The sequence below is a fragment of the Xyrauchen texanus genome, chromosome 7, assembly GCF_025860055.1.
Source record: "Xyrauchen texanus isolate HMW12.3.18 chromosome 7, RBS_HiC_50CHRs, whole genome shotgun sequence".
NCBI classification, from domain to species: Eukaryota; Metazoa; Chordata; class Actinopteri; order Cypriniformes; family Catostomidae; genus Xyrauchen; species Xyrauchen texanus.
The window spans coordinates 27,290,645-27,317,900 of NC_068282.1; the positions used below are offsets into that span (position 1 = coordinate 27,290,645).

The following is a 27,256-nucleotide window of genomic DNA, read 5'->3' on the forward strand; positions in this document are numbered from 1 at the left end:
ACACCATTTAGATGTGAGATGCATGCTGTCCAGAGAACAAACTACATGTAAACCCAATGTGACATTAAAATACACTGGCGGCCAAAAGTTTGGAATAATGTACAGATTGTGCTATTTCGGAAGGAAATTGGTACTTTAATTCACCAAAGTGGCATTCAACTGATCACAAAGTATAGTCAGGACATTAGTGATGTAAAAAAAACAGCACCGTTACTATTTGAAAAAGGTAATTTTTTTGATCAAATCTAGACAGGCATCATTTGCAGCAGCCATCACTCCAACATCTCATCCTTGAGTAATCATGCTAAATTGCTAATTTGGTAGTAGAAAATCACTTGTCATTATATCAAACACAGTGTGAAACTATAAACGTTAAACATTTATAAATTGCATTTATGTAATAAGTACACCCACCGATTACATGGACCAATGGCAGTATGGAGGTTTTTAAAAGCCGATACAAATTTTTCATTAAAGTTCACGCTGGCAGGCTGTTTCAAACCACTGCAAATAACTAAAAAACACCTTCTTTTTGGCCAGATTTTCTTCATTTGCGTGATGTATATTGGCACCATAAGAAAGGCATATGGGTTTGGAACAACATGAGGGTGAGTAAATTATGACACAATTTTATTTTCTGGGTGAACTATGCCTTTAATGGTGGAGGTGTACACACAGGATACAAGCACAGACATGAAATCATGTAACTAAATTCCTGTGTGCTGACCAATCAAATGTGGCAATGCCAAGTTCAACAGGAGTCTGTGCTAAATGACTCACCCCAGGACTGCCCCTGGTAGGTACATACTGGACTCCAACAGGCCTTATGTTGCCTTATGGCCCAACATAAACTAGCTCGCCTCCTCACTTACATGACGTTGATTATTTGGCTCTGGCACGGACATTATTTTTTAATCTCCTGGGCTATAGGTTTCTTGTGTTCTGGATGATAAATTTGTTTCTATGACTAATTAAGTAAATCTTAGGATGTTGTACCTCTTGCTGATCCTCCTACCTCTGCATAGACAGCTCTCTGATCTTGTCATTCAGACGGTGCTCCAAAACTTCATGGGAACTTAGAGTCTCCTCAGAACGAGAGAGCTGTCCATTCAGCTCAGCTTGCAATCCTAAAACTGTGTGCCACAGAGGAAGAGAGAGAAAATGAGCATGATAATGAAATTTATACAACAGATAGTTCCAGTCCTTGAATTTTATTTTCCAAAGGGTATTCCAATAGTGCTAATATTCCCATAACAGCACTAGGATGCTTCATTATTTATATAATTCTCCTTGTCTGTGATCATTGCTTCTGTGATGGGGATTTTGATTCCTGGGAGTTGAGTCTTTTAAATCTGTTTACCAAAAAGATTTGTTAATATTCATTCACTGATTCATTCAGTGACCATTTCTGACATATTTACACCATTAGGTGGCAACAAATCAATGAGGTTGTTCCTATTTCATAATATTCATCTACATATTTCATAATTCCTTGACCGTCAGGACTCTCTGCTGAGATAATCACTTCACATACTCCTAAACAACATCTGGCTTGAATGAAATGATCGCTAGCTGTCAGTGGGACCAGTATATGTGACCAAGACAGTGACCAATGAGCTTCAGACCGAAGTCCAGTTCATAAAAAAAAAGAATGGTGTCTTATGGAAAGCACTCGTGTACAGTGTGCATATGGAGAAGAGGCTCATTGCTCTTTAGAACCAACATGTTTGACACCTGTTTGTATGACTAATTATATTATAATTATATATTATTTATATTAATTTATAATTACATTATAACTTATAATATATATATTATAGCATTTCTGAGAATTTACTTAAAATAGTACTTATTGTGTACTTAAATATGATAATTTATTGTGATTGGTCAATCGTGGCACTGTACTGTCAAATATGTTTTTTATAAATATGCAAAAAAAAACTGTGTATGCAGTTGAAGTCAGAAATTTACGTACACTTAGGTTGAAGTTATTAAAACTCATTTTTTTAACCACTCTACAGATTTCATATTAGCAAACTATAGTTTTGGCAATTAGTTTAGATTGTTTCACATTTAATTGACTATATCTCAATTCCAGTGGTTCAGAAGTTTACCATACATTCATTAAATTCATGTTAACTTTGGCTTTAGGCAGCTGCTTGGAAAATTCCAGAAAATTAAGTCAAGCCTTTAAGCAATTAGCTTCTGATAGGCTAATTGAAGTCAATTGAAGGTGTGTACCTGTGGATGTATTTTAAGGCCTACCTTTAAACTCAGTGCCTCTTTGCTTGACATCATGGGAAAATCAAAAGAAATCAGCCAATACCTAAGTTGTGGACCTCTACAAATCTGGTTCATCCTTGGGAGCAATTTCCAAATGCCTTAAGGTACCACCTTCATCTGTACAAACAATAGTATGCAAGTATAAACACCATGGGACCATGCAGCCATCATACCACTCAGGAAGGAGACGCATTCTGTCTTCTAGAGATGAACGTAGTTTGGTGCAAAAAGTGCAAATCAATCAAAAGGACCTCGTGAAGATGCTGGAGAAAACGAAAACGAGTCCTATATCAACATAACCTGAAAGGCTCCTCAGCAAGGAAGAAGCCACTGCTCCAAAACCGGCATAAAAATGCAGACTACTGTTTGCTCATGGGGACAAAGATCAGAGAAATTTCCTCTGGTCTGATGAATAATTTTTTTTTGGCCATACTGACCATCGTTATGTTTGGAGGAAAAAGGGTGTGGCATGCAAGCTGAAGATCACCATTGCAATCGTGAAGCATGCGGGTGGCAGCATCATGTTGTGGGGCTGCTTTGCTGCATGAGGGACTGGTGCACTTCACAAAATAGATGGCATCATGAGGAAGGACAATTATGAGGATATATTGAAGCAACATCTCAAGACATCAGCCATGAAGTTAAAGCTCGGTCACAAATGGGTTTTCCAAATGGACAATGACTTCAAGCATATCTCAAAAATTGTGGCAAAATGGCTGAAGGACAAAAAATTCAAGGTATTTGAGTGGCCATCACAAAGCCTTGACCTCAATCTGATATAAAATTTGTGGGCAGAACTGAAAAAGCATGTGCGAGCAAGGAGGCCTACAAACCTGACTCAGTTACACCAGTTCTCTCGGAGGAATGGGCCAACATTCCAGTTACTTATTGTGAGAAGCTTGTGGAAGTCTACCCAAAACATTTGACCCAAGTTAAACAATTTAAAGGCAATGCTACCAAATGATAATCAATTGCATGTAAACCTCTGACCCACTGAGAATGTGATGAAAGAAATCAAATCTGAAATAAATCATACTCTCTACTATTAGTCTGACATTTCACATTCTTTTTTTTATCCCCTTTTCTTCCCAATTTGGAATGCCCAATTCCCACTACTTACTAGGTCCTTGTGGAGGCATGGTTACTCACCTCAATCCGGGTGGAGGAGGACAAGTCTCAGTTGCCTCCGCTTCTGTGACTATCAATCTGTACATCTTATCACTTGGCTCGCTGTGCATGACACCACAGAGACTCACAGCAAGTGGAGGCTCATGCTATTCTCCACTGTCCACGCACAACTTACCTCACATCCCACTGAGAGCAAGAAACACTAATTGCGACCACGAGGAGGTTACCCCATGTGACTACCCTCCCTAGCAACCAGGCCAATTTGGTTGCTTAGGAGACCTAGCTGGAGTCACTCAGCACACCCTGGATTTGAACACGCGACTCCAGAGGAGGTAGTCAGCATCAATAATCGTTGAGCTACCCAGGCCCCAACATTTCACATTCTTAAAATAAAGTAGTTATCCTAACTGACCTAAGCCAGGGAATGTTTTCTACGATTAAATGTCAGGAATTGTGAAAAACTGAGTTTAAATGTATTTGGCTAATGTGTATGTAAACCTCTGACAGTAACTGTATTTTTTGTATCTAATCTCATGGAAAAAGTTGAAGCTTCACAGTTACAATCACATCTAGCAGCCAATAATCTCTATGACCCTTTTCAATCTGGTTTTCGTCTATTCCACAGTACTGAAACTGCTCTCTTGAGGGTTGTTAATGATCTTCTCTGCTCTGCTGACTCTGGGTCCTTCAGTATTCTGATCCTGCTTGATTTGAGCTCTGCTTTTGAAACTTTATGCGCCAACACACACCTTTCCTAACTCTCAGATATTGGTATTACTGGCACTGCTCTTCCTACCTTAGTAACAGACAATATTTTATAATTAATAAACACAAATCGGCTATTGCTTCTCTCACTCAGTGTATCCCCCAGGGTTCCATTCTGGGTCTTCTATTGTTCATAATTTACGTTCTCCCACTTAGTCAAATCATCCGTCATCATGGTCTCAGTTATCTCTGCTATGCTGATGACACAGATTTATACATCCGCCCGTTTTGATTAAATTCATGCAATAAGCTCATTAACAGCCTGTATCAATTATGTAAAAATCGGGTTAAAAAGAAATTTCCTCAAATTCAATGATGACAAAACAGATTTTCGGACCACAAACATTTACAAGAAATATTGACATTTATATCAGTATTGATGGAATTCTGACCAAACCCTCCAAAACCATTAAGAATCTGGGCATCACTTTTGTTCCATCTCTCACTTTTGAAGCCCATATCAGAACCATCATTATAATGGCTTCCATCTTCTTCCATCTATATCACATTGCATTCAGTCTTGATTACTGTAACTGCCTCTTCATTGGCCTACCGATTAAAATTCTGACAAAATTCTTCTCTTAACCTACAAAGCTCTCCGTGATCTGGCACCTCGTTATTTATGTGATCTACTTCATCCATACACATCTGCACATTCTCATCGTTCTTTTGATTCCAAAATGCTGTCTATACCCAGATTTAATCTATTGACCTTTGGTGGGAGATCCTTCAGTGTAATTGCACCTAAACTATAGAACTCACTGCCTCAGAGCCTCTGCAACATCTTCTCTATTTCCATCTTCAAGTCTCAACTTGAAACTCATCTTTTCTCAGAGTACTATTTATCCACTGCTGATTGCTGAATGTTTTTGTTTTTCCTAACTGTGATTGTAACTGTTAAAATGTATCTTGATTGTAAAGTGACCTTGACATTTTGGAAAGGCGCTATATAAATAAAACTTATTTTTATTATTATAAAATAATGTATCTGTTATAATATATATATATACACTCACCTAAAGGATTATTAGGAACACCTGTTCAATTTCTCATTAATGCAATTATCTAATCAACCAATCACATGGCAGTTGCTTCAATAAATTTAGGGGTGTGGTCCTGGTCAAGACAATCTCCTGAACTCCAAACTGAATGTCAGAATGGGAAAGAAAGGTGATTTAAGCAATTTTGAGCATGGCATGGTTGTTGGTGCCAGACGGGCCGGTCTGAGTATTTCACAATCTGCTCAGTTACTGGGATTTTCACGCACAACCATTTCTAGGGTTTACAAAGAATGGTGTGAAAAGGAAAAACATCCAGTATCGCGGCAGTCCTGTGGGCGAAAATGCCTTGTTGATGCTAGAGGTCAGAGGAGAATGGGCCGACTGATTCAAGCTGATAGAAGAGCAACTTTGCCTGAAATAACCACTCGTTACAACCGAGGTATGCAGCAAATCATTTGTGAAGCCACAACACGCACAACCTTGAGGCGGATGGGCTACAACAGCAGAAGACCCCACCGGGTACCTCTCATCTCCACTACAAATAGGAAAAAGAGGCTACAATTTGCAAGAGCTCACCAAAATTGGACAGTTGAAGACTGGAAAAATGTTGCCTGGTCTGATGAGTCTCGATTTCTGTTGAGACATTCAGATGGTAGAGTCAGAATTTGGCGTAAACAGAATGAGAACATGGATCCATCATGCCTTGTTACCACTGTGCAGGCTGGTGGTGGTGGTGTAATGGTGTGGGGGATGTTTTCTTGGCACACTTTAGGCCCCTTAGTGCCAATTGGGCATTGTTTAAATGCCACGGCCTACCTGAGCATCGTTTCTGACCATGTCCATCCCTTTATGGCCACCATGTACCCATCCTCTGATGGCTAATTCCAGCAGGATAATGCACCATGTCACAAAGCTCGAATCATTTCAAATTGGTTTCTTGAACATGACAATGAGTTCACTGTTCTAAAATGGCCCCCACAGTCACCAGATCTCAACTCAATAGAGCATCTTTGGGATGTGGTGGAACGGGAGCTTCGTGCCCTGGATGTGCATCCCACAAATCTCCATCAACTGCAAGATGCTATCCTATCAATATGGGCCAACATTTCTAAAGAATGCTTTCAGCACCTTGTTGAATCAATGCCACGTAGAATTAAGGCAGTTCTGAAGGCGAAATATACACAAATATATATATACACAAATATTGAATATCTACATATTTCATACGCAGTTCTGTAATAAGTTTTAGTTTATTTCATATTCCATATTTTTTCCAAATTATTCCAAAATAAATCTGTCCAAGGTGACTGTATATTATGCCTTACTTAACCGTCTATTAATATCGATTTATAACCTGTCACACGTGTAATAAGAAACTGTTATAAGCGCTTTCTTACCTCCAATTCCAGCTGGAGACCATGCAAATGCCGTCTCGTCCAAACCATTCGGTGCTTATTCTGCTTCTTTTCAAAGCAACTGCAAATGATAAGACACAAAATGCAACAGCTGCCGTGAAACACAGATTGTTGTTCATGGTTATTGTTTAAGTTTGTGCGGTGCACTTGCTCTCTGTTGATTGGCTTTGGAAATGAGGTGCCATTTAGATCTTAATCTGTGAATGTGACAGGCCCCAACCAAATTGAGAGATTCCGAATTTCTTAAATTACTAAATAGTACAAAACAAGATCAGGCTTGTGGAGTAACGGAATACTTGTAATGGCGTTACATAATCAGGATACAAAAATTGTGTAACTGTAATCTGTTACAGTTACATAAAAAATACAACATAATCAGATTACAGTTACATTTGGTAAAAATTGGGATTACTAGCAGGATTAAATTTTTTAATTTATAACAAAAAACAAAAGATCCTCTTGACATAAAATTATAAAGACCACTGCTTGCTTTAGTGCAGAATACAGATATGATCAAATGTGTTCTTGAGATCTCTGGTTTTCTCTCGTGAATCACATGAATCTGGTGCCACTTACTGTCGCATACACAAATAAAACAGTGTTGTGTCACACATCAACACTGTGCTCTTGAGGCAAACAAGGTCAAACCAATAAGGACTGTTTAATCACAATGACCACTGGAGAAATATGATTATTTTTGTGGAAATTCCAACATTCTTTTCTCTTCAATGGAGAAAAGGGAAACAACATTACAGTTCAGTGCAATTTACCTTCCAGTTGCACTGAAGATGCACTGATTTTCCAAGGACCCGACAAATAATTAAAAGAAGTATTTAAAGATAAGACCCACATGAAAATCACGTTAGCTAGAATAGCTAAAATTAGTCATAAGTGTTCCCTAATTTCACCGTCCGACCTTCTGTTTTGCGGGAGCATGAATAGAAATGGAGAAATGACCACTGCCCCCAAAGAACGGCCAGTATTCCAGTATACAGTTGAAACTCTAAAAGTGTTCTATGAAATGTGTTCATGGTATAATGATAACAGTATTGGGACAGCATTTTTTTTTTCTTTGTTAAAAAAATCCAGATTGTACAAATGAATACCAAATTAATTGAAAATATTAAGTTCTTAGGGAAAAGTGCAATGGATAATTTATCTGATTTTGATACTTATTATAAATGTATTGTTAAGAACAGTTCAAATGTAAGGGTGAGGGAGAAATACTGGCAAATGCAACATTATAAAACTCATAGAAAGTAGGAATAAGTAAATCAAGACACTAAAAAGGCTTAAATCTATTTCAATCATTCAATGTATGACTGTGGATCGTGAGCAAGCAGAGTACAGACACCGGAGGCACTGCAACGAAGAAGATAGCCTGTGATCTACATATTTCTGTCAGAAGTTAATGAATGTTCAGTGCCAATTAGTCTACATGCTAACTGCAATACATGGCAGAATTTAACTTGGTAGTGTTTTTGAATCTGAGGTATGTCCTGTTAGATTTTGTTTAATGTTTGCCAAGACAAAATTCAGTGCATCTATTCTAACTGTATTTGCTTGAAGAGAAAAATAAACTTTTTTTCTGTAACAGATAGAGGACTCACCTGATTTGGTTAAAAATGCTAAGTTGTTCTACATATGTATTTTTACATATTCTGTTTTCTTAATAAGGAAAACATGGTTTGTTTGCATTCAGAAGGCATGATTAAAAGTCTTCAAGAACATTGCTTTTCTCTTTTCACATATACGATCTTGAGTCAATCTAAAAGTAATCTGATTACATTTACATTATATTTGCATTACATTTTCTTACTCAGGTAACTGGATTAAATTACGGATTACATTTTTACTAAGTAATCAGTATTTGTAACATATTACATTTTAAAAGCAACCCTCCCAACCCTGAATATGGTGCATGGATTGGGATTTGTTGGGATTTATTTGACCTTGTCTTGCTCCTGGTTGCTCAGGATGTCTTGGTACAATCCTTTTCCAGGGTAGCTGTCTCAGTGTCACGCTCCAGGGTGATTATTCGCTCAGTAAGAGTTGCCTTCTCTACCTCCTTTTAAGAAAGGACCTGCCAATCAAAAACTCCATTTGCACAGTCAACTCAGGATTAATGAACTGTAAAATGTCCTGTTCCCACTGTGGTTTTATCGTTGCAGGGCATTCCTGCTGCTTGATGCCCTAACTTAATTGGTGAGCTGCACAACCAGGACATAGCTTTTGAAAATCTCATTACAAATTAGTGAATGGAAAACATTTATATTTTATTCTATTTTGACAAGGAATCAGTTTTCTTGCTGCTAAAAATGAAAATTTTGCAGGGGAAAGTGTTTGTATGTAAATTGCAGCAGTGCAAAATACATCACATCATGAGCATGAAGAACGATGTGGGCAGAGACAAATTATACAGAACAGTGAAATCGCTCTCAATAACATGAAATTCTCCTTCGTCTTGCCTACCTACACTTGTTTACTGTACTGAATAGAAGTCTGTGTAAGCTACACTGTTTTGACTCCCTGAGTTGCGTTAAGGCTTTATTAAGGATTATTGCTGGAAACCACAAATTTCCATTAAAAATAAATGACTTCAGGTCACTTTGTTGACCCTTAAAGCTTTTTAGGGCTACAGACACACCCTTTGATCAGATTGAAAGGAAGCTGTGAAAATATCTTTAATCTATTCCTCTGAAAGACAGATAAACACACACACCTGAGGCTTGTGGCTCTCGGCCTGAAGCAGTCTGCACAGTGTTGCTGCAGTTTGGCCAGTTCTTCCTGCAGCTGCTGCAGCTCTCTGCAACTCTGCATGCGCAGCTCTTTGCACTCCGCTAGCAGCTGCCCCTCTACCTGCTCCCTCTGTGCACACAACTCTGCATGCATGCGTTCCTGAGACACACAGGACAGTTGCATGTTTTAGAAGTTCAGCATCCATGTAACCCGCACACACAAACACAAGACAAGACAGTCACAATGTCGGAGAAAACTGCTTTATTCCAACGAAGCAGGCAACAGTACAAAAACAGGGCAAATCCAGTGAAGAATGGTCAGGGTGAGCGTTAAATCGAAGCCGGGGAATCAAGATAGGGTAAAGGGGCAAATCCAGGAGAGAGTGGTCAACGAGAGCGTAGGGGGTCAAAGCCGGGGTAATCAGAATAAGAATAACAAGTGGGAGCAAAAGACAGGGGAACAAGGGGAGCTGGCAAGCTAAGAGGTGAACGAGAGGAGGTCAAAACTAGACGAGACTAGCGGGGGGCAAAGACACGGGAAACTAAATACAATAACCAACCACCGTGAGACGAAAGGATAGTGATATATATAGGGGCGAGTGCAGGTGTAAACCATGACAGGTGATGAGACGAGTGCAGGTGAAACTAATGTGCAGGAGTGCAGATGACGCGAGTGCAGGTGGTTATAATATTCTGGGGGATTGGAAACGCGTGAGAAACTCGAGGAAGGGAGATTGCCTACGAGCATGTGAGCGAGTAGGAGCAAAGTGGGCGTGAGGGCTCGAGCGAGCAAAAAGAGCGTGCGAGCTCGAGGGGGTGGAATGAGCGTGGGAGCTCGAGGGGGCGGAACAAGCGTGGAAGCTCGAGGGGGCGGAGCGAGGGAGCGGGGTTCGTGACAGTACTCCCCCCTCTAAAACGGACGGCTCCTGGCGGCCACGCTCGGTTGCGAGGAAGTGGTGCTGGACGAACCCAACAAACAAAAAACCCTGAACAGACAACCCACAAAACACACAAACAAAATTGAGGGCAGTCCAAGGGGCACAGAGGGAAATGAGACAGTCCATGGGGTCAATGGGCAGTATCAAGGCAAGGTCTGGGGGAACATAGCGGACAGGCGGGTGGTCGGGAGATCTAGGGGGCAGCCGTAGGGCAGAGACAGGGTCAGGGGTCTGGAAGGCGACTGGAGGACAGGGACTGGGTCCGGGGTCTGGAAGGTGACCACCGGACAGGAATAGGGTCCGGAGGCCAGGGAAGAGGCCACAGGACAGGGAGAGGGTCAGGAAGTCCGGGCTGAGCCGTGAAAGGCGGTGCCGTCAGAGGCGGCACTGTAGGCGGCTCTGGAGGTGGGGTTCTGGAAGGCTCTGGAGGTGGAGCCGAAGGAGGCTTTAGGGGCGAAGGCCTGAAAGGCTCTGGAGGTGGAGCCGAAGGAGGCTTTAGGGGGGAAGGCCTGGAAGGCTCAGGAGGTGGAGCCAATGGAGGTGGCGCCGTGGGAGGTCCCCGAGGCAACGACCTGGCAGGCTCTGTAGTCTCGGGGGTAGAGCCGTAGGAGGCCCGAGAGGCGGAGCCATAGAAAGCTCTGGAGTCTTTGGGAGCAGAGCCATGAGGGGCTCGGGAGGCGGAGCCGTAGGAGGCTCGGGAGGCGGAGCCCTAGGAAGCTCTGGAGTCTCTGGGAGTAGAGCCGTGAGAGGCTCGGGGAAAAAGGTCATGGAAGACTTGAGAGGCTCTAGAGGTGGGGCCCTGGAAGACTCAAGAGACGGAGCCCTGAGAGGCTCGGGAGGAGGAGGAGCCCTGGAAGACTCAAGAGACGAAGCCCTGAGAGGCTTGGAAGGGGGTGGAGCCCTGAAAGACTCGAGAGGAGAAGCCCTGAGAGGCTTGAGGGGAGGAGGAGCCCTGAGAGACTCGAGAGGGGAAGCCCTGAGAGGCTTGAGAGGGGGAGGAGCCCTGAGAGACTCGAGAGGCGAAGCTGTGAGTGGCTTGAGGGGTGGAGCCATGAAAGACTCGAGGGACGGAGCCCTGAGAGGCTCGAGGGGAGGAGGAGCCCTGAGAGACTCGAGAGGAGAAGCCCTGAGAGGCTTGGGAGGGGAGCCCTGAAAGACTCAAGAGGAGAAGCCCTGAGAGGCTTGGGAGGGGGAGCCCTGAAAGACTCGAGAGGAGAAGCCCTGAGAGGCTCAAGAGGAGGAGCCCTGGGAGGCTTGGGAGGAGAAGCCTTGGAAGGCTTGAGAAGAGGAGCCCTGGGAGGCTTGGGAGGAGGAGCCTTGAAAGACTCGGGAGGAGAAGCCCTGAGAGGCGGCGCTCTGGGAGGCTCGAGAGACTTGAAAGGCAGAACCCTGGGGGCTTGGGAGGTAGAGCTCTGGGAGGCTCGAGAGGAGGAGCCTTAGGAGGCTCGAGAGGAAGAGCCCTGGGAGGCTTGAGAGGAGCCCTGGGAGGCTCGGGAGGAGGAGCCTTGGGAGACTCTGGGGGCGGAGCAGAACCCGGCAGAGCCGTGGAAGACTCTGGGGGCGGAGCAGAACCCGGCAGAGCCGTGGAAGACTCTGGGGGTGGAGCAGAACCCGGCAGAGCCGTGGAAGACTCTGGGGGCGGAGCAGAAACCGGCAGAGCCGTGGAAGACTCTGGGGCGGAGCAGAACCCGGCAGAGCCGTGGAAGACTCTGAGGGAACCTCTGCGGTCTTGAGCACAAGACGAGACTGGGGAGAAGGGGCCCTCTTCCTTCTCTTGCGTCCTTGGCCAACAGGGGACGTGGCCATGGGGACGGTCGAGGCTACAGGCGCTGGCTCGCCGACCGTGGCGGGCATGGGCGCTGGCTCGTTGGCCGTGGCGGGCATGGGCACTGGCTCGTTGGCCGTGGTGGGCATGGGCGCTGGCTCGTTGGCCGTGGCGGGCATGGGCGCTGACTCGTTGGCCGTGGCGGGCATGGGCATTGACTCGCTGGCCGTGCCAGGCTTCGGGACTGGGGCCGTGACAGGCTTCGGGACTAGGGCCGTGACAGGCTTCGGGGCTAGGGCCGTGACAGGCTTCGGGGCTAGGGCCGTGTAAGGCTTCGGGGCTAGGGCCGTGTAAGGCTTCGGGGCTAGGGCCGTGTAAGGCTTCGGGCTACGGCCGTGTAAGGCTTCGGGGCTAGGGCCGCGTCAGGCTTCGGGGCTAGGGCCGCGACAGGCTTCGGGACTAGGGCCGCGACAGGCTTCGGGACTGGGGCCGCGATAGGCTTCGGGACTGGGGCCGTGACAGGCTTCGGGACGGGGCCATGTAAGGCTTCAAGACGGGGGCCGTGGTAGGCTTCAAGACGGGGGCCGTGGTAGGCTTCAAGACGGGGCCGTGGTAGGCTTCAAGACGGGGGCCGTGGTAGGCTTCAAGACGGGGGCCATGGTAGGCTTCAAGACGGGGGCCGTGGTATGGAACGCTGGTTCAGTTTCTGCCTCCCCCATAGTAAACGAGGAACCAGCGTACAGTAGGGCAAGGTCAATAAACTGAGCCAGGTTGAGAGAGCAGCGACCACCAGGCATGAATGATGAGGCTGGCTCATTCAGTCCAAATTGAAAAATGTCTTTCAGAGCCACCTCATCAAAATTCACCTGGTACGCCAGGGCACAAAAATCCATAATATAAGCCTCCAAGGGTTGGCTCCCCTGGCGCAAACCCAAGAGTTGGGCCGCTGGCTCCATAATGTCAAGGACGGGTTATGAGTTACATAACCACTGCCTTGCACGGAAAACCCTTGGTTCACGTCCGATGAGCCATAAAACCTCTCCGGGGATGGAGAGCATACGGCGCTCGCGGATGCGTGGAAAGCATCAACGGGCTCAGGGGCAGACACAGGTGAAACAGGGTGAAAAATTTCAGACATAGAACATACCTGCTGCCCCTGGGCCGCGAGCGCTTGGTCAAGTTTCCACACCGTAGCTCCTCGCGCTGAATGTGACGTGTTCCTCCGCTCTAGTAAGCTGCGTGAATCCTCAGCGCGACGCATTGTGACTGTCTTCGGTGAGGTTGGTTATTTTGTAACCCGCACACACAAACACAAGACGAGACAGTCACAATGTCGGAGAAAACTGCTTTATTCCAACGAAGCAGGCAACAGAACAAAAACAGGGCAAATCCAGTGAAGAATGGTCAGGGTGAGCGTTAAATCGAAGCCGGGGAATCAAGATAGGGTAAAGGGGCAAATCCAGGAGAGAGTGGTCAACGAGAGCGTAGGGGGTCAAAGCCGGGGTAATCAGAATAAGAATAACAAGTGGGAGCAAAAGACAGGGGAACAAGGGGAGCTGGCAAGCTAAGAGGTGAACGAGAGGAGGTCAAAACTAGACGAGACTAGCGGGGGGGCAAAGACACGGGAAACTAAATACAATAACCAACCACCGTGAGACGAAAGGGTAGTGATATTTATAGGGGCGAGTGCAGGTGTAAACCATGACAGGTGATGAGACGAGTGCAGGTGAAACTAATGTGCAGGAGTGCAGATGACGCGAGTGCAGGTGGTCATAATGTACTGGGGGATTGGAAACGCTTGAGAAACTCGAGGAAGGGAGATTGCCTACGAGCATGTGAGCGAGTAGGAGCAAAGTGGGCGTGAGGGCTCGAGCGAGCAAAAAGAGCGTGCGAGCTCGAGGGGGCGGAACGAGCGTGGGAGCTCGAGGGGGCGGAACGAGCGTGGAAGCTCGAGGGTGGGCGGAGCGAGGGAGCGGGGTTCGTGACAATCCAGAGGCTGATCCAGAGAGTAATTTGGAAATTCTTTGGAATGAATACTCTCTTGATCCACAGGAGTGTTATAGAGTTTAGGGTTATTTCATATCAATTCAGAATCAATCTGCCAAAGTCATCTATACAGACTGAAAGTCAAGGCCCAAATCTATAGCAGTTCTAACTTTATGTCTAAAACAAACTCACTGTGCATACTAGAGTCTAAAATCGAATTTATTCTTTATTTAGTTAACCTAAAAATTATGATGAAATGCACTGACGAATTTGTTTGGTGATATTTCTCCTGTTCGTGCACATCCCTGAAATACTTGACCTAGGAGTCCTCGGCTAGTCGACTAGCATTGATGATTGGTTAAAACTTTACATGGGTGTGCTTTGGATGTGTCGCTCTTCATTTACATTTGCAATAGCCAGCTGAGAACACTATCTTAACAATAAAATTGATTACTTTGTCTCTCACAAGTTCAATTATACAGCACTAAAAGCAATGATCCCCAGAGAAAAAACAAGCTGCATTATTGGCATTACTACCTACTGATGTTTCGTTTGCCTGAGACAAACTTTCATGATCCTCAACAAACTAAATTTCAAAGGACACAGCTCCTAGTATAAATGCAGGCTTCGTTCAACAAGGGGGTGTTAATTCGTTCAGGAGAAAAATGCTCAATTTATCCCATTTTTTATACTTAAGATGTCTGCTGAGTTGTATTGCATGCTGGGTTCACTTTATAACTCAAAAGCTCAAAACCTTGTTCTTTCGCTCAGTATGCAGTTGTTCCTGTTGGCTTTGCTGTGTGGTAATGAGGGTTTGTTGTAAGTTTTTCTCAGCCTGAGCAAGCTTTAACTCTAAAGCCTGTTTCTCCTGCAAAGCCTGGGACATTTGTTTCTCGACTTCACTCTTAACGCTAGACAGCTCACCTGTGCAAAGGGAAGAACAAGCATATACACAGAGGAGAAACATGCTTTTTAATGAAAAAATACATTAGGGAATACTAAGTTCCAACATGCTGGAAACATATGAAATAATTTGCTCATTGGAATCATTATTGCACAATATATAGTGACTGCACCTACACATAAATAGTACAATGTGGACGCTATCTGTGAGGGGACTTTGTTAAGCTCCAGAGAGAACCTCAGCTAACCCCTCAGCTGTTCCCCAGTTCTGGGCTGAAATATGGGCCCCTTGTGGGCTATTTCTGGGGCCCAGTGGCCAGTAGAGTTAGCCAAGTCTGTGAGAAAGGGGTTGAGGAGACACTCAAGTCAAAGCCTTGTTAGCCTGCTGTAGACTAGCTTTTTCTCCCTCTAGCCTAGACAGATCGGCCTCCAGCGATGAGACCAGTTCTTGCCCGTCCAACAGGCCTGAATCTAGAGACACTCTCTCAGCCCTGAGTATAGAAATAAAGAGAACAATCAAGGGAGAGTGCAAGAGATGGTGAGAGAGTGAGGAATACAAAGAAAATGGGTTGTTTTAGGTAATTATTAAACATCTTTAAATGCTCTTTTCTTTAAAGCTAAAGTGTGTAATTCCTGCAACATTAGCATCACCAAATGTAATTGGAAAAATACTGTATTACTGTACTGAATATAAGTTGCACACAGCCAAAATCATGTTGTTGAGAGAGAAAAAACAAAGATATCTCACATCTGTTTAAAAGTCGCAACAATAGCCTGACAGAGGTCACATTCGGCAGGCATTAGTACCGGGAAGCAACCAACTTCCCTTTAGCTGCTCCAACAGCATGTCAAGTTGTGCTGCCTGAAGATTATCTCAAGCTCTACACATCGCATCATGTTGTATTTGGGCTTGCTTTAATGGAGATCATCTGTTTTAAGTAAACATGTGTAACCATTTTTCATATTCTGTTACGTATTTATAAAAATACGACAAATACGCCACATCTACTTATAACATATGTAACTCTATGCTGTAAACACATCTTTTATTTTGTCAGTGAAACAATCTGCTTGTTGCATTCATTGTACCATGGGTCTGTTAAATGCTTGATTCTGATTGGTTGATGGACATTCTAAGGTGTGCATTTATTTTTCAGTAAAGCAGGGCTATGAAGTAGTTTCAGGCCTTGGCCGCATACCGATTCTGTATCACTTTGCCAAATTATTTCAGTTATTTTAAAGAGCATTACAGGCTACCACATCAAAATAACCATATACAACAAAGACATTGGTAAATTAAATCAGATAAGAATGACAAACAATGTCTATGATATCCTAAATTTATATACGTTTCAGTTGAAAAGTGCAAACACAGGTAATCCCACATGTGATCTCTCCCAGTTTATCTCTCTCTCTTGCTCACACTCAAACACACACACCAATACAAACACACACACACACACACACACGAACGCGCACGCACACACACACACACACACCCACATGCACTACCGTTGCTAGTTCTAATGTGATGTTTTCGAACAAGAAACGGAGACTAGGGCTGTATCAAAGGGTGATATAAGCAGAATAATTGACTCCAGCCCATTCAATTATTGAAAAACATTGCGCACACTTTACATCAGTGGTGTCAAACACATGGCCGGTGGAAAAGTCATCTGACCCGCAAGATGGCAGAATTCTGAACTCGCAGTCTCACAAATACGAGCGTACACGCTTTCATCTGAAACTGGATCGGTGAGTAACATGGCAGCCCAATTAATTTCCTCGATCACGACAATAATGACAAAATAGATACAAAATAACTGACTCAAAACAAATATTCACTGACACACGAGACATCATTACAGATTGTGAGCAAGTTCTACTCTACATATAAGGAATTTCAAGTTCATTAAATATTTAGAAAAAACTACACTGTAAAGAATTTCTGTAATTTATCGGTAAAAGACTGTAAAAATGCTATTGTAAAAAACATTAAAATAAAATTGGTTAGCGAGTATTTATCGTAAAATATACGTAATTTTTTTTTAAATATATTTAAAAAGACAATACATGTAGTTTTACTGTAAAATGTTGTAAAAATTAATTTTTTTACATTTTCCCATATAATTAACAACTAAAATGTATTGTGTTTAACAAGAGTGTACATGTACTTTTTAGGGTAAATTATTGCTAAAATGATGGTAAAGAACTGTAATAGGCCGTTCCCAGAATTCCCTGCGTGACCCATTACATTTTATTATATTTAATGGTAATAGTTATGTTTCTTCTTATTTTAAAAATCAGTTATGTACTTTGGGGTGTTCTATGTTATATTTGATGTAATTTAGTTAATGTTTTTGCTAGGGCTGTCGATTTAACGCGTTAATAACGTGCGATTAATTTTCCAAAAAATAACGCGTTAAAAAAATTTAAGCATTTAATCGCAACGCTTTCCTGAGAAATTCCTGAGAAATGCAAGCTTGTAGTACCACCTGTTTACTCCAGAGGGAAGTAAATGAAATGTCAGCTTTATTACACAGTTTATTACAGTGAACAAAACAACTCTTCAGCGGACACACACACACACAGACGTGCGTTACGTTCTTGCGTTCAAAACACTTGAAGGAGTGCAAATGCGAACCAAGGGATCTCAAGATGTGTTTAAAGATTGAATATTAAACTATATTTAACTTGACACAGTGACCTAAACATTTTACTTTTATGACGCAACACACCCGAGACGCGACAAGCATGTCTGGCGCAGGTCGTATGGTCTTTACCTCACAAATATTTAATTACCAACAAGGTTAAGAGGTGTCCTTTAAACTGTTACACCGTTTTTACACAGTCAATCTTTATTTAAAAAACATGCTCCCTGAAATAGATCCACTTTGCACTTTCTGTAATGCTGTAGATAAATCTGCCCCTCACCTTTTTTGGGAATGTGTTCACGCTGTAGTATTTTGGAGAACATTTTGTATGTTTGTATGTACCTCTATTTTAACTAGTTTTTCTTTGCTTTATAAAGACGTTTTATTTGTTTTTCACAGTTTTGATAACTTAAGTTACTATTTTCTGATTAATCTGTTTATTTTTCTTGCCAAGTTTTTTATACATAAGTGTAAATGTATGTCTATAAAGCCCCTATTTGCACTTTTTTGTAAAGACTTAAAATATTATTTAAATACTCTTTGTACCTCCAACAACTCCAAATCCTTGAAAACCATTACACTATGTAATGAATATAATGTCTTGGCATTGTTGTAAAATACATCTGTAGTATTGTGTACTATGGGTACCCCTGGCTTGTTTCCAAAAAAATAAAATAAAAAGGCTGACGCAGATGTACATTGACGGGTTCTTAAACAAACCCTCATAATAAATCTCCAACTGATTGACAAATTCACTTGTGAAATGGATTGCTGTGAACTGTTGACAATAATTGACTTATGATCAATAATATGGTAGTAAACAATACATTGTATTCTAAAGCCGCTTTTTGTATGGTCTTATCAATGATGAACTCTTCTGCCACAAGAATGTAATGCATTTTATTTATCTGAATATTTGTTTATTTTATATATATATATATATATATATATATATATATATATATATATATATATATATATATATATATATATATATATATTTTTTTATATTTAAAGATAACTATGTATAATTATTTCATCATTATATATTGAATTATAGTTATATGAGGGGCTTTCTTAGCAAATATTTATATATGCGATTAATCACGATTAATTAATCGGGACACCATGTAATTAATTCTATTAAAAATTGTAATCGATTGACAGCCCTAATTTTTGCATAATTTTAATTTCACATGTGTTACCCTGATGGTGTTATGTGTTTGTGTGTGACATTAAGCATTGTATCTACATGTTGATTTGCCAATGCTCCAGGAAGGAACAGTATTGATGAACTTCATGTCATCATGTGATGTACTTTAATTACTACAGTAATTAACAATACATTATAAGGGTAAAAACAGATTTTTAGAGTTTTTGAAGATTAATATATTAAGTTTAACATATAATATTATAAATGATGGTATTGCACTGTAAACTATATTGTAAAAACAAACATTTTAAACTGTAAAATGTACAGGTTTTTCCTGTAAAGTTGTTTACATTTTTACTGTATTTTTTACATAATTATTCTGCCAGCCACAGCTGCCAGTTTCATTACTTTTTTATAAACAATGGGATATTTTGTTACAGTCTATATACAATATTTTAATTATAGACTTTGAATTTGTAATATTCCCTGAAATGTTCATGTTTTCCATTACAGTGAGAAACCTGTACCCAATATTTTCATTGGGGCATTGTTTTGGTACTTTCGGTGGCTTTTTGACCTGAGCCCCCTTTAATTTCTGACCCTGGTGTGTGTGTGCAGTGTGTTCAAAAGCCCAAAGTCAATTATGTTATGTAATTTGCGTTGGACTATAAGTGGCATTGGACTATAAGTCTCAGGATGTTTTGGAGGATAAAAAAAATGCAACTTATTTTCCAGAAAATACATCAGGGGTCGGCAACCTATGGCATAGGCATGTGGAGGGGTAATCACTGGCATGCCAGCAACGACAAGAGAGAAGTAGACTATTTTATTTATATAAATAAGACCTGCATTCCAATCTTTATCCATAATCCTTCCTCGTGATCGCGCAGTGCGTTTTCATGAGCTGAATGGGAGCCTAAACAAAAAGTTAAAATATTACGAGACATGCAGTATATCCAATAGACTCGTGCAGCGCGTGCAAGCCATTTGAACATCAACTGCCAGCATTGCTTCGCTTTCGGTTAATCGTGCCAGTCAACACGCCCGGTTTGCTTCGGTCAGGCTGCGCGGATGACAGCCAACATTCTGTGTTTCATTTTGCTTTCAGAAGTACATGTCATGTAATAAGGAAAACACCAGTATTAATACCTGAGATTTCCAACCCAGCATATACAGGTGAAACTCGAAAAATTAGAATATCGTGCAAAAGTTCATTAATTTCAGTAATTCAACTTAAAAGGTGAAACTAATATATTATATAGACTCATTACAAGCAAGTTAAGATATTTCAAGCCTTTATTTGATTTAATTTTGATGATTATGGCTTACAGCTTATGAAAACCCCAAATTCAGAATCTCAGAAAATTAGAATATTGTGAAAAGGTTCAGTATTGTAGGCTCAAAGTGTCACACTCTAATCAGCTAAACACCTGCAAAGGGTTCCTGAGCCTTTAAATGGTCTCTCAGTTTGGTTCAGTTGAATTCACAATCATGGGGAAGACTGCTGACCTGACAGTTGTGCAGAAAACCATCACTGACACCCTCCACAAGGAGGGAAAGCCTCAAAAGGTAATTGCAAAAGAAGTTGGATGTTCTCAAAGTGCTGTATCAAAGCACATTAATAGAAAGTTAAGTGGAAGGGAAAAGTGTGGAAGAAAAAGGTGCACAAGCAGCAGGGATGACCGTAGCCTGGAGAGGATTGTCAGGAAAAGGCCATTCAAATGTGTGGGGGAGCTTCACAAGGAGTGGACTGAGGCTGGAGTTACTGCATCAAGAGCCACCACACACAGACGGGTCCTGGACATGGGCTTCAAATGTCAAACGTCTTACCTGGGCTAAAGAAAAAAAGAACTGGTCTGTTGCTCAGTGGTCCAAAGTCCTCTTTTCTGATGAGAGCAAATTTTCATTTGGAAACCAAGTTCCCAGAGTCTGGAGGAAGAATGGAGAGGCACACAATCCAAGATGCTTGAAGTCCAGTGTGAAGTTTCCACAGTCTGTGTTGGTTTGGGGAGCCATGTCATCGGCTGGTGTTGGTCCACTGTGCTTTATTAAGTTCAGAGTCAACGCAGCCGTCTACCGGGACATTTTAGAGCACTTCATGCTTCCTTCAGCAGACAAGCGTTATGGAGATGCTGACTTCATTTTCCAGCAGGACTTGGCACCTGCCCACACTGCCAAAAGTACCAAAACCTGGTTCAATGACCATGGTATTACTGTGCTTGATTGGCCAGCAAACTCGCCTGGCCTGAACCCCATAGAGAATCTATGGGGCATTGCCAAGAGAAAGATGAGAGACATGAGACCAAACAATGCAGAAGAGCTGAAGGCCGCTATTGAAGCATCTTGGTCTTCCATAACACCTCAGCAGTGCCACAGGCTGATAGCATCCATGCCACGCCACATTGAGGCAGTAATTAATGCAAAAGGGGCCCAAACCAAGTACTGAGTACATATGCATGATTATACTTTTCAGAGGGCCGACATTTCTGTATTTAAAATCCTTTTTTTTTATTTATATATATAATATATTAGTTTCACCTTTTAAGTTGAATTACTGAAATTAATGAACTTTTGCACGATATTCTAATTTTTCGAGTTTCAGCTGTAGGTACATATTACAAACATCTGCTTCAACATCCTTAAAGACTGATGAGATGTTCTGGACATTATTTACACTGCAAAACACAGGCTTTCTCTCACAACGATTCTCTCTCAGAATTAGACTTGGGGAAACTGAAGTGTTACATGATTGAAAAGGCCCAATGAATAATTACTCAAATTTATTTTTGAAAAAACAGGTAGTTTACTTTGCCTGCCAACCTCAAACTCCAACATAAATAAAAACACAGCCCATATAAACACATTAATACACCAAATCCTAGTCGCACTAAAACACTAACACACATTGACTCACTGCAGAGCTGCCAGGTCTTGGGCCAGGGCCTTGGATTTGCATTGCTCTGAGGTGAGATTGGCTTTGTCTCTTTCCAATTGCTTCGTAGTCCTCTGCAGTTTTGCAGCACTTAGCTCTGCTTCCCTGCGACATGTGCTCTGTAGGGCTTGTTTCTGCTTACAGACCTACACAAAACACACATTTAGATGGTAGTACAAATATAAATATTCAAATAGACCTCTGCTTTGTGACATGGGAAAAAGGAATCAAAAGTATCATAAAGGTAGCCCATGTTGCTTGTTTGTCATATTCCAAGTCTTCTGAAGATAGGGTGTTGTGAAAAACAACAACAAAAATCTAAAGGGAAAGTTCACCCAAAAATTGTAATTCTCTCATTATTTACTCATGCCATCTCAGATGTGTATTACTTATTTCTTCAGTAGAACACAAACAACATTTTTAGAAGAATGTTTCAGCTATGTAGGTCCTTACAATGCAAGTGAATGGTGATCAGAACTTTGTTGCTCCATCACATAAAGGAAACATGAAAGTAATCCAAATAACTCCAGTGGTTAAATCTGTATCTTCATTAATGACATAATAGGTGTTTATGAGAAATAGATTCAAATTTAAGTCCTCTTTTTACTCTAAATCTCCACTTTGACTTTCAGATTTGAAAGTTAAACTAAATGTGGCTTTCAGATGTAAAAGTGAAAGTGGAGATTTATAGTATAAAAAGGACTTACATTTGTATCTGTTTCTCACACACATCTATCATACCGCTGCTGGAGATATAGATTTAACCACGGGAGTCGTATGGATCACTTTTATGTGGCCTTTATGTGATTTTTGAGGCTACAAAGGTCTGATTCACTTTGTAAGGATCTACAGTTGAAATATTCTTCAAAAAATCTTCTTTTGTGTTCTGCAGAAGAAAGTCATACACATCTGAAATGGCATGAGGGTAGGTAAATGAGAGAATTTTAATTTTGGGGTGAGCTATCCCATTATGTAATTTTTCAGCCAAAAATCTTGACATCCTTTTCATGTTCATGAGTGCTGTTAGAGAAGTTTTCAAGCAAGAACGTGCTTTATTTTTAGCGCTAAACAACACAAGTTCTCGAGTGAAAGTGTCAGCCAATGTGAACAATCTTCGCTAATAGCATTCATGAACGCTTTCATGATACTTTTGGGTCCTTTTTTAAGCTTTGAAGTGTGTCACTATTAAATAGATGGACTGGGATAATCATTAACATTTTTCCTTTTGTGTTCCACATAAGAAAGAAAGTCATAGGGGTTTGGAATTACTTAGACTGAGACTTGCTTATAGGGGTAGTGAGGTGAAGGGCAGGAAGAATGGAAATAAAATCCAGAGTTTGCTGATAGTAGATCAAATGCCAAGATTATGAGTCATCTACTCAAAAAAATCCAATAATTTGGTGGTTTGTCAATTACAGTCAAATTTTTGATTATGGCAGTAACTGACTTCTTAGCAACAACATGCAGTCTGAATACTTTCCTGAAATGTAAAAACGTTCCCGTCTGAGCCTGTACTTAACCATTCGCTAGCAAACGAAAGGAAACATTACTTCACTTCATTGTCAAGCAGGTCAACTGAAAAAGGAGTGAGTGCAAGGAATAGTGCGACATTACAAAACATTTATTTATGTAGCACAGTTCATACACAATGGCATTTCAAAGAATAAACATTTATAAAAAAGAAAAGAATACAGAAATAAAATCATGCAGTAAAATCAGTAAGTGCAGAACAGTGTTCAGTGAATAAATGCACAGCTAAATAGATGTGTTTTCAGTCTGGTCTTGTATGTGGCTAATGTTGGAGCACACCTGATTTCTTTTAGAAGCTGGTTCCAGCTGCGGGAGGCATAATTGCTAAACACTGTCTCACCTTGTTTTGAGTGAACCCTTGGAATTTCTAACTGACTTGATCCTAATGACATGAAAGGTCTTTTAGGTTTATATTCAACAAGCATATGTAATGCAATGTATTTAGGTCATAGGCTGCTGAGTGATTTATAAATGAGTAATAGTACTTTAAATTAAATTCTAAATATAAATGGCAGCCAGTGTAAAGACTAAAGATTTTTTTGGTTCGGGTGAGAATCCTGGCAGTTCATTCTGAATGAATTTATTAATTTTAGTGAAACCACCTTAAAACATGACTTTAGGTCTAGAGAAAGAGCACAAAAATTCACACTGTCTGAAGCAGAGCTACGAGCAGACAAAGTCTATAATTTACTGCTTTTCTCACTCATTCTCTCTCACTATGATATTACCCTTCTGTAATATCTATCTCTCCCATCTTCCTCTCCTCCACTTGTACTTGAGATCCCCTTTGCTTCCCCATTCTATTCCTTTGACACTCATAAAACACATGTTTGGACCTAGATTCATATTCTGAACGCCTGGAGGAAGGTGTTAAGTATCACAACAGATGGGTCCAATATCTTCCCTGGATATTTTAATGTGACAACAAGACCCATCAAAGCACAGCTGAGAGCTGTGAATCATGCTGGGTAATAGGGCACATGCCCAGTCAGTTAGTGAGGTGGAAAGGGGCTGACCTGGGCATGCTGCTCCTGGGCTGTTTTTCTCCCTTTGCAGGAATTTGTACTCTGCATCTTCGGTCACTTGGGCTTCTTGGAGGTGAATGTTTGAGGCCTCCAGAGCATGCTTCTTTGCTGTCATGTCTAACAGCTCCTGCTGCAGGCGAGCTAGCTCCTCCGTGGCTGCCGCTCTCTCTGACTCTGCCTCCTGTCTGCGTTCACCGAGCTCTGCCTTCTTGGCCTCGACCTGGCAGCAAATGGGTCAAGCACAATATCACCATGATTTATTAAAATTATGATTGTAAAAATAGACCAGTACTTCTTGCAATCTCTATGCAAAAATTTAAGTTTGCATGTACATTCAAAATGTCATATTAAAGGTCCACTCAGTGATTCAAAAAAATATGTTTAAAGTGATATACACTCACATGAGATGAAAACTCTTAAGTCTTATCATTCTAAGGGCGTTTTAACACCTGGCTCTTTTGGAGCATTTGTTTCAGAACCTGGTGTGTTTTCTCCCTTGCTTTGGTTAGTTTAGGCATATACGAACATGGCAATCACACTTGTATTCACGCCAAAACAATCGGTCCGAGATCACCTAGATGAGGTGGTCTCAGACTGATTGCAAGTGAACTCTGGAGCGGTGGGCTTGTGGTGAGAAGGCAGTCTGACCCAACCAAACAAAATCCCTATAAAAACCATGAACATACCTGATGGATCAACTTGTCATTGTAATTCATAATCAAAACATGGATAGCCTTTTGGCGACTATATTAGACATCATTGCATGTTTAATATGAGCTGTTTTATAACTCCTGAGGTAATTATAGTCTGATCTCTTTTCTCTTTCGGAACACAGGTAGGATGTCACCAACGTTTTGACAGATACATTATTTTGTCACACATTATGTACTAATATTAAAGACATACAAGACTGTGTATTTACTGTGTAACTACATGTTGTTCTGCAAAATTCCCACATTTGCTGTTACTGAGGTTTAGGTATGGGTAGGTTTAGGAGTAAAGGTGGGTTAGGGTTAGGATTAGGATTAGGGGTTCTAGTTAGGTTTTAGGGTAAGGGTTGTGTTAGGGTTAGGGGTAAAGTTAACAGTGTAACTACAAATATTATTAAATGCAAGTACTCTAAATGTAATTGCAATGCATCAACGTGTATGTACATAATAAGAACATTGTCTCAAATGCCTTAGTACCTTGTAGTTAAGGCCATCTAATATAAAATTTTTACGTAGCTTCACACTGCTGTTTGTGTGTGTGTGTGTGTGTGTGTGTGTATGTGTATCAGAAAGGGGCAGGGCATGCTCTGTGACTGTGAGAACAGGCACTTTTCAATGCAGAAATAATGCAAAAACAACTAATGATAGATAAAAATAACCATTAAGTACATTTTCAAACCATATCACCGTGTGTCAAATGTTTATTTGTGGCACAACCTCTAACTGGGACGTGTATTCTTTAACATGCGGTGACATTTTGCATAAGTGTGACATAAACAATACTCGAGAATTTGTAATGGTTGACAAATCTTTACAGGTATATCATTTTAACTGATATATCAATGGATGTGCTAATACCAGAACAGTGGACAAACATTCTGACCAATAAGGGAACATTGGTTTGATTGCTTGGACCGAACCGAGTTCGTTTCCTTCCCCTGCCCCCTCTGGTCTATGTTCAAATCATATATATATATATATATATACATACATACATATTTATTGAATACAAAATATGATTACAACAAAATGGCATAAATAGTCCATTTTCAAACAAGAAACTGACACGGAAAACATCAAAACAAAATTAAATTCAAGACAGATGAAAGAAAAAAAGGAAGAAGATGGGGCATAATTTCTATAGTTAATTATATATTACAAGGAGATCAAAAAGTTTTGTTGCATTTTGACTTTTCATTTTTGTAAGGGCTTCTGAAAAGTGTTTTAATTCATTTTTGAATATAATAAACAGAGGAGAGGATTTAAAGAATCTACATTTATGTATAAAATATTTTGCCAATAATATAATGTTAATCAAATAAAACAAAACATGGCTTTGGTTATCCCATACATTATATTTTACAAGGTGAAAGTGAAACCATCAGAAACCACATCTTTTTCTATCATCCATTCCTGTAATGCTCTCCAAAAGGCACTAGAGAAATTGCATGAAAAAAAATATATGTTTTCTATCTTCATAAGAGCAATTACAGAAATGACAAGGCACATTTTCAAGATTAAATTTAAGATTTAGAAATTTATTAGAAGTATATATTTCATTTAATATTTTGAAGTGTGTTTCTTTCACTTTGAGGAGGAGAGGAAATCTTAAATATGCTGTTCTAATATTGTATATATTCCAATATCTAATATATTGTACTGTTTTTTTTTTATCAAATATATTATATCATTTAATTCTTAAAATTTGAGATGGATGGCAAATTTTGATTATATTTGGATTTGTTAGTGCAGTGTTTATTCTTAAATTCATTATCACCGATATATAAAGAGGGAAGAACTGCTGTAACTTTTGAATAAGAGAGGGTACATCTCATTATAATTTTTATACCAGAAGGTATTGCATTAATAACAGTAAAGAATTGTTTTGGATGACAGGCAAATCCGTGTTTTAAAGTGAAAGTAAATCTAAATTGTTACCATTATCATCCATTAAGTCCATTTACATTTATGCATTTGGCAGACACTTTTATCCAAAGCGACTTACAGTGCAATTATTACAGGGACAATCCTCCGGAACAACCTGGAGTTAAGTGCCTTGCTCAAGGGCACAATGGTGGTGGCTGTGGGGTTCGAACCAGCGACCTTCTGGTTAACAGCCCTGTGCTTTAACCACTACGCCACCACCACTCCAAGTCCATCACAGACCAGACATTTCTGCATAACCAATCTTCATAAAACTGTTTTTATTCCAGATAGGGACATTGTGGGGTGTAAAATTGTGAGTGTGTGCCAATTTCCAAAATAATAAGACTTGTTGATGGAAAGCTGATAGTTTCACTGGGAGTTTGGATAAATCATAGTCACATTTG

At 40.9% G+C, this 27,256-nt stretch overlaps 1 pseudogene; it reads right to left on the reverse strand.

Annotated features, from left to right (window-relative positions):
• Positions 1 to 27,256, reverse strand: part of LOC127646099 (rootletin-like) — a 75,228-nt pseudogene that overhangs the window by 16,309 nt on the left and 31,663 nt on the right.